Source organism: Xenopus tropicalis, chromosome 3 (assembly GCF_000004195.4).
Source record: "Xenopus tropicalis strain Nigerian chromosome 3, UCB_Xtro_10.0, whole genome shotgun sequence".
Taxonomy (NCBI): Eukaryota; Metazoa; Chordata; class Amphibia; order Anura; family Pipidae; genus Xenopus; species Xenopus tropicalis.
In genome coordinates this window covers 37776703-37784185 of record NC_030679.2, presented here as the reverse complement: position 1 = coordinate 37784185, position 7483 = coordinate 37776703, and positions in this window count along the sequence as shown.

The following is a 7483-nucleotide window of genomic DNA, read 5'->3' as shown; positions in this document are numbered from 1 at the left end:
AAAGAACTTCGAATCGTGACTCGTCTGACCACAGAACAGTCTTCCATTTTGCCACACTCCATTTTAAATGATCCCTGGCCCAGTGAAAACGCCTGAGCTTGTGGATCTTGCTTAGAAATGGCTTCTTCTTTGCACTGTAGAGTTTCAGCTGGCAATGGCGGATGGCACGGTGGATTGTGTTTGCTGACAATGTTTTCTGGAAGTATTCCTGAGCCCATTCTGTGATTTCCTTTACAGTAGCATTCCTGTTTGTGGTGCAGTGTCGTTTAAGGGCCCGGAGATCACGGGCATCCAGTATGGTTCTACGGCCTTGACCCTTACGCACAGAGATTGTTCCAGATTCTCTGAATCTTCGGATGATGTTATGCACAGTTGATGATGATAGATGCAAAATCTTTGCAATTTTTCGCTGGGTAACACCTTTCTGATATTGCTCCACTATCTTTCTGCGAAACATTGTGGGAATTGGTGATCCTCTACCCATCTTGGCTTCTGAGAGACACTGCCACTCTGAGAAGCTCTTTTTATACCCAATCATGTTGCCAATTGACCTAATTAGTGTTATTTGGTCTTCCAGCTCTTCGTTATGCTCAAATTTACTTTTTCCAGCCTCTTATTGATACTTGTCCCAACTTTTTTGGGATTTGTTGACACCATGAAATTCTGAATCAACATATTTTTCCCTTAAAATGGTACATTTTCTCAGTTTAAACTTTTGTTCCGTGATTTATGTTCTATCATGAATAAAATATTAGAAGTTGGCACCTCCACATCATTGCGTTCAGTTTTTATTCACAATTTGTTTAGTGTCCCAACTTTTTTGGAATCCGGTTTGTACATGGACTGTGGGATGGAGATGCAGGAACCAAACATTCTGTCTGACAACTTTACATTACAGCTGTGGAGTACAGATTACAACATTTCCTGGTGTCGCATAGTGTTGCATGACAAGATCAGTTAAAATCTGACCCACAAAATGTGATCAACATCTCCGATGGAGATTAGCTAGACAGGAATGATAATAAAATTAGTCTTGATTCTATGCAAGTATGTCTTGCGGGAACACTGGCAGGTCGTGTCATACACAACAGACAAATCCTAACAGAAACTCAAAAAGCACAGACAATAAGCAGGATCCAATAGCCAGGAACAAGGGTTTAGGAACACGGTCAAGGAACGCAGGCTACCATTTAATCATTTAATCAAGCCAGGAAACTTGAATGAAGCTAGTCCATTAAAAGATGGAGGGTTAGCAACATGCTAGAAACACTAGCACCACCTAATGTCTTGTATTGGCATAATTATTTTTCAGTCACTATTTAAAAGTGTAATACAGGTATAGGATCTATTATCCGAAATTCTTGAGACCAGGAGTTCTCCATACTTTGGATCACCATACCTTACGTTTGCTAAAAATCATTTAAACATTAAATAATTGTATTGCAACCAAATGGTACATGGCACTGTTTTATTATTACAGAGAAAAAGGAAATCGTTTTTTTTTTAAAAAAAAAAGGATTTTATATGAATATCAGGTTTTCAGATAAGAGTTTCTGTATCTGGGATATCACCACACAGTTTTCATAGATGAAATAATTTGATGCGCTTCTGCTTGGTGCTGGGTAGGTTTATATTAATATATTCTAAATATTTTAAACCTGCTTTGGAGTCGTTTCTATTGTCTTGCTAAATTCCTGTTATCTCAGATACTTAACATAAGGCATAACGGCACCACAATTTGGAAAGAGAAAGAAGACGGTCTGATTACACTTCCTTTTTGGAGAAGGAAAGGCTAAATTATTGGGGGGGTTGAAATGTTGGGCACCCCCCAGTGATTGTAATAGCTTACCTGATACCTGGGGCCGGTGCTTCTATTAGCAGGAGTAAAAGTTTTTCAGCATGATCTTTCTTCCTCTTCTCTCCTCTTTTCACTGAGGCGCAGACCTGCACAAACCAAAACAAAAAGACAGAACACTTGAAGAAGATGGTGACGAGGATCTTCTGTAGAAATACCCTGGGCTGGTGCAGTTTTTAGTGAACAGATACACTGGCCCAGGGTATCAGGTAAGAGATCTTAATCACTTTGGGGGTGCCTAACATTATGGCACCCCAGTGATTTAAACTTTCCTTCTCCTTTAAGCAACTATAACTTTTTCAAAGTTTAAATAAATAGATGCTGTAATAGATGTAGCCTTTCTAATGCCTCTCAGTGAAGCCTAAACTCCACAAGAGATTGTTTAGGATGATGTTGGATTGACAAACCGCATCCTACAAGTCAGATGTAGTTGCATGGACTAAAATATAATGGGACTGAAATATCTGATGTGTAAACTACATAAAAGATTTGCTATCTGACACAACACATATCTGTTGGAAGTGAACACTGCGTATTCATTCAACAAGATAAAATCTAATGGCGTCTGACAGACTTTTTTATTCTCATTGAAATACATTGACTGTTGGATGTAGTTGCATTAACAAAACACACCTTTCGACTTTATCTGATCCGACATTACATAATGGCCCACGGATATCAGATTTGGTAGGGTCCTACAAAATCTTGTGCTGTTGCATGGCAATATAATATGACACAAAATCTGATCAAAATCTCCTATGGAGATAAGCCCTAAGACATGTTTGCTGACGTGCTGCCATGTTACACATAGCCACAAGTCAGCAAATATGTCCTGATGGCCCATTCTGGCCCTGCTCTGGCAGGCAATCTGACCCTGCAGAAAGTAAAATCATGCCTACATAAAATTCCACCAGTGTGACTTAAATAGTAGCTGAGACCTGGAGACCTTCCATACACAGACTGAACAAAGCATCTCTTAAACTTTGCTGTGCGAACACCTGCTGAATTGATTCTCCTCGTGCAGTGTGCAGGTCTCTGCTACAGGTATGTCACTGTCATCTAGCAGGGACCTGAGAACTGTGTAATTCCAGCCCTACCAGTGTGAGGGCAGAACAGAATGCATGACTGTCATGTTAAAGGTATGATGCTTGGCAGCTCCACATTTTAGGGGGTTATTATAACAAAACTGGAAAAAAGTTTTTTAATGCTCAGAAACCAGTACATTCTGCAACTAAATTAATTGCTATTGAGCCGCCCTACATGATATAGATTTCATATGTTTCCAAATCTTAAGGTCTGAAATGGCAAAAATATTCAATTTTTTGTTCTAGTTTAGACAGGGCGCCATCTGAAATCACGGGGCCCCTCACAACAAAATTTTTAGGCCCCCCTCCTCCCACGCACCGCCCAAATGGCCCATCCCCCAGTGACCCCTCCCATCAGTACAAAGGACACACAAACATTGGTAGCCAGGGCCCCCTAAAACATTAGTAGCCAGGGGTTACGTTTTGCATTGGTGCCAGGGCAGGGACCCCCTAAAACATTGCTGGTCCTCCCCCAGTGTCCTCATACTATGGCCTGCTCCAACATCCTCCAGTTCCCCCCCAGCATCCTCCAGCTCCCCCTAGCATCCTCCCCAACATCCTCCAGCTCCCTCCAGCATCCCCCCCAATATCCTCCAACTCCCTCCCAGCATTCTCCAGCTCCCCCCTAGAATCCCCCCCAATATCCTCCAACTTCCTCCCAGCATTCTCCAGCTCCCTCACAGCATCTTAAATAGTCTATATTGCAAGCAACAACTTATTATGTTAAAGCAAGCAAGCAAACAACTTATGTTTCCTGCGGCTCCCCTGCTTCCTGCAGCTCCCTCTAGCACCCTCCTGCTTCCTTCGGCTGCGTCCTCTTGTCTCCCCGGGTCGCCACTGCGTCCATTCTTTTATAAGGTTGCGCCCCGTGTGTACTGACGTCACACGTACTCACGGGGCGCAACCAATCAAATTACCCGCTGACCACCAATTATCCGAGGGCCCGTAATTCTTTAAGGGGGTTAAGGGCTACAGGACAATTATGACAATCATCCATCAAAGTCCTGGTCACTCCCTGCAGTCTCCTTCTGTTTTGCAACATGTGATTTTTCTCGGGCATGGGTGTAATTACAGAGGAAGCAGACCCTGCAGTTGTAGGGGGGCCCAAAAGTTTAGGGTGCCCAGTAAGGCCCTAATAAATTATCAATTTCAATATAAGTAGAATTGATTAATGTTTTGAGGCCCTAAATTTAATTTGCTGTGGGGCCCAATAACATCCTGTTACACCACTATCTTGGGCCCCTCCTTCTGCCAAGGGCCCTTGACTGTAGAACCCCCCTCATGGTGCCCCTGCAGACACCTTTCTATTGTTTCACTCATTTTGACCAACAGTGTAAACAATAGGCACTGCAAGAGCAAAGCTATCAACCTAAGGGCTCTGGCACACGGGGAGATTAGTCGCCTGCGGCAAAACTCCCTGTTCGCCGGCGACCTACATGTTCGGAGCGGCCCATTTCTTGATCGATTTTCTACGTGTTGAGGACTGCACCCAGGCGTTCAGTGCTGAGTTATCGTGAGTGCTGACCTGCTCTACATTTTATATATATATATATATATATATATATATATATATATATATATTATGAAAAAATATCCCGCACTCACAGGACTTATGAATACGAAAAACTAACTAACGTTTCGGCTGACACAGCAGCCTTTCTCAAAGTGCACTTTGAGAAAGGCTGCTGTGTCAGCCGAAACGTTAGTCATTTGCCAATAAAAGTTTTTCGTATTCATAAGTCCTGTAAGTGCGGGATATTTTTTTCATAATGTCTATGCTTCTGACATTCTGCACCCAGGCATCTGTGACCCATTTATGAGACGTGAGTGCCTGATTTTCTGTGTCTGTATATATATATATATATACAAGCTGGAGTGACGGCACACACAGGATTTTCACAAAGGAGTCACAGGATCAAAAAAATTGAATAAATCAGAGGTTTATTGTGACCAACGTTTCAGCTCCACAGAGGAGCTTTCGTCAGGGATCCCGTTGGTCACAATAAACCTCTGATTTATTCCATTTTTTTTATCCTGTGACTCCTTTGTGAAAATCCTGTGTGTGCCGTCACTCCAGCCTGTATACTTAGTTTTTGCACAGGCACCCAGGTATCAACACTACCTCATGGTGTGCAGCTTTCCAGCATTTTTGTATATATATATATATACCACATGCCCACATGCCTTGAGGAAGAGCCCGGCCGGGCTCGAAACGTCGCATTTTGTGTACAGTATGAATTTGATCTTTTAATATACCTTTTGCACTTTAACCCTTTTAGTGCCATGGGACGTAGATTCTACGTCCTGGGTAGCAAAGGACCAAAGTGCCACAGCACTATCAGGTTTACAAGCGCTGCGCTCGCTTTTAAAGCAGCGCAGCGCTTGTAAACCCTTCACAACCCCCTAGGCAACGAGCAGAGCGGATCATACTCACCGATCCGGTCCCACGATCGCGTCGCCAGCCAATGACAGCAGTGGACACGCGATGATGACGTGTCCACTGCTGTCCCTTTAAATAGCGCCGCCTACTGTCGGCTCCTCATTCCTGCTGCGCACTTCGGACCTGGTGGAGCTCCCCTGCTGCCTTCCTGCTGCCTTCCTGCCAGATTGATCGCCCCTGATCGCCTGCCTGCCTTGGGTAAGCTGAACTACAACTCTCTACCACTGTTTATTTTGCTTATTTCTATCTCAACTGTCTAAAATTTTTTTTTTTTTTTTTCAATTTTTTCTTCTATCTTTGTCATTATTACACTTTTGTACACATACACACTTATTTACAACTTTCCCAAGCACACACAGACACTCACACACACACTTACACTTACACTTTTTTTTTTTATTTTTTATTTTTTTTTCTATCTTTCTTTTCTTTTCTTTCTTTCTTTGCTTTCTTTGGCAGTCTTTTTTTTTACTAAAACTTTATTTCTGATCTTGCTCTATAATTATCTGATTTATTTGGTTGCATTTTAGTGTTTTTTTGGCATTTTCATAATTGATTTCTGTTTTTTTATTATTGTATTGCACTGTAACTTTTTTTATTGCTATTGGGTGCTGAATTTGCAGTGACGTTGGTGGATCCAGGGCTCTGACCACCAATTTCATTGCAATTATTGTTCTTCTGTTGGTTTAGGTGGTTTTATTGGATTTTACTGATTTTATGGTGTTTTATCTTTGCATTGTTCTTTATTGTGTGTTTAGTGCCCCCAAAAAGGTTGCTTTTGCAGTGACATTGGTGGATCCAGGGCTCTGACCACCGATTTCATTGCAATTATTGTTCTTTGATTGCTTTTAGTGGTTTTATTCCATTTTAACTTCATTTGATTTCAGTTGTTCTAGAAAGGCTAAGATTGTTCTGGTAGTTTCTATTGCCAAGGGTTAGGCTGATGCCACACATGGCGTAGGGCTGATTTTTTTCAGCAAGTGGAAAAACGCTTGCCGAAAATTCAGCCCTACGCCTGCTACTTGTGCCTGCACCCGAATGAATGGAATACGCTCGGGTGCAGGCACATGTAGCCGATATACGCATGAAAACGCGAGACTTTGCATTCTCACGCGTTTTCATGCGTATATCGGCTACATGTGCCTGCACCCGAGCGTATTCCATTCATTCGGGTGCAGGCAAAAAAAAAGGGGTGCATAGAGTGCAGCCCCAATATTATGCATTTTCAGGTTTGGCGGCCATGTACTTATGTGCAACCAGACATAGGTATCGTTTTATTCAGGGGAACTTGCAGATTGATGTTTAGTAAGTTTTTGGTAGTTGCCATGGAAATTTTGGAGAGAAATCTAGGTTTGTATCTGGTTTTTCCTTGATTTCTGACCAAAGCGCTGACTTCTGCAAGGGACTGCGGCCACAATTTTCCATGTAGAAAGAGAAGAGTGGTGTCTCTGAATAGCTGAAGGTGTGCACTTTTCGTAAATATATTGATTGTGGGGGTTATTTCACAGGTATGGGGGTGTTTAGACTAAATAACTGCAGGTAGAGCACATAGAGCACAGACCCCCCTTATGCATTGCCCCTGTTTGGGGGCATTTGGTGGCCACGTCTTTATGTGCACCCATACATATGGGGTATCATTTTATTCAGGTGAACTTGCAAATTGAGGTTTAGTAAGTTTTTGGTAGTTGCCATGGAGATTTTGGGGAGAAATCTAGGTTTTTATCTGGTTCTTCCTTGATTTCTGACCAAAATCTAGGTTTGTATCTGGTTTTTCCTTGATTTCTGACCAAAGCGCTGACTTCTGCAATGGACTGCAGCCACAATTTTCCATGTAGAAAGAGAAGAGTGGTGTCTCTGAATAGCTGAAGGTGTGCACTTTTCGTAAATATATTGATTGTGGGGGTTATCTCACAGGTAGGGGGGGTTAACACTGAAAAGCTGCAGGTAGTGCACATAGAGCGCAGCCCCCAAAATTTCAACTGAAATTGCCCTTATACATTGCCCCTGTTTTGGGGCATTTGGTGGCCACGTCTTTATGTGCACCCATACATATGGGGTATCGTTTTATTCAGGGGAACTTGCAGATTGATGGTTAGTAAGTTT